General features: G+C 30.4%; 1 protein-coding gene and 1 long non-coding RNA gene across 4 annotated transcripts in view; both read left to right on the top strand.

Moving 5' to 3' along the window:
• The window catches only part of LOC100573878 (heat shock factor protein), a 15,233-nt gene that overhangs the window by 6,752 nt on the left and 6,890 nt on the right, over positions 1 to 1,591 (top strand). The window lies entirely within an intron of this gene.
• Positions 116 to 1,396, top strand: LOC115033827. Its single transcript, XR_003839150.1, has 5 exons — positions 116 to 483; positions 542 to 651; positions 723 to 889; positions 1,023 to 1,137; positions 1,212 to 1,396. It is a non-coding gene; the product is annotated as an uncharacterized LOC115033827 (long non-coding RNA).

The raw sequence follows: 1,591 nt of genomic DNA, 5'->3' as shown, positions 1-1,591 counted from the left end.
GGCCGGATGGCCACAACGAGGGTGGCGAGTCCGGGGCTGGTGGCGTCGCCGAGTCGGTGGCCGGTGGCGGTGGCGGTGGTGAGTCGGTGGCCGGTGGTGGTGGCGGTGGCGAGTCGGTGGCCGGTGGCGAGTCGGTGGCCGGCGACAGTTAATAATAAACTGTTTAAAAAAAATATTTTCTATTGTTTTTATTTATTTTCGTACAACACCCATTTCCTTAGTTATTAGAGCTTACCTAAAACAAAAAAGGAGTAAAATATTTAAATAGAGTATAAGTTATTAGTTATAAAGGGTTATTATACAACCAATACCCATAATGGTACAATGGTAGATAGGTACCCACTGTACATTTCAAAACACTAACACAGAATAAAAAAAAACAAAAAGATGATATTTACATTCAAATAAGCAGAGAACAAGAAGAAGGCTACAATTTTGTTAAATTTAATATGATGTATAATAAAGCAAAAAACACTATTATAGGTAAGATTCTCAAGTACTCGAATATGCAAACAGTAAAATAATAATGTTTATTTTTTAGACGTTATTGCCAAAATAGAACAAATTAAGGACACCGAAAACATAACATCCGTACACGGTGATCACTATGAGAAAAAAGAAATAATTCTCATAGATGAAAACAACAGAAAAGTATGATACCACCACTTATATTCTGGTTTTATATTTGTTTTTATTTCGTACTTTTATATCTCGTTTTTCAGATAACTTTAAATTTATGGAATGAAAAAATCAATGAATTCAAAGGAAAAAAAGAGGATATTATTGCAATTAAAAATGCCAAAATTGGAGAGTATAATTACACTAAAAATTTAACTTAAATCAATTCATCTAGAATGTCGATAAATCCCGGCGTTCCAGAAGCGACAAAGTATGTATATAAATCTATTTAATGATATTAATCATATTCTATTTTGATATTAAAAATGTACTACAATTTTCAATACTTATAAGTTATATTTGTAAAACAAATTATAGAAAACATTACTGAATGATTATTTCAGAATAAGAGAAGAGTGTCTAGAACGAAATAAAGACATTGAAGAATTAGATGAACCAATGTGGCAATGTATACAAAAATTGGAAAGATTTTAAATCTGGAAAATCAAACAGTATTAAGTAAGAATAATAATAATTAAAAACGTTGTAATCATAGAAAAAAAAAGAAAAGAATTTAAACATAATTCTTTCAGATGTCATTGCAGTCGTCGAAAATATCGGAGACACTGCTACAGTATTTGCAAAAGACGGAAGGGAATTTAAAAAAAAAGAGATACAACTAATTGATAACAGTGATGAGGCAAGTGTAATTCAGAATAAAAAATCACAATAAATATTAATAATCCTCATGTTCTAGATTAAACTGACTTTATGGAATGAAAATGCAGAAAATTTTATTGCAGACAGGACACAATAATAACAATAGAAAAAGCGAAAGTTAACGAATATCGAGAAAAAAAATATTTGGCATTAATACAGTCATCAGTTATAACTTACCATGTGGAAACTTCTAAATAAAAGGTAAATTTGTGACAACGATTAAAAGTTAAACAATGAAATTCAAAATCCTCAT

The sequence above is a fragment of the Acyrthosiphon pisum genome, chromosome A1, assembly GCF_005508785.2.
Source record: "Acyrthosiphon pisum isolate AL4f chromosome A1, pea_aphid_22Mar2018_4r6ur, whole genome shotgun sequence".
In the NCBI taxonomy this organism is placed as follows: Eukaryota; Metazoa; Arthropoda; class Insecta; order Hemiptera; family Aphididae; genus Acyrthosiphon; species Acyrthosiphon pisum.
Note: the sequence above shows the minus strand (reverse complement) of the source record. Positions and strands in the feature narration are given on the sequence as shown.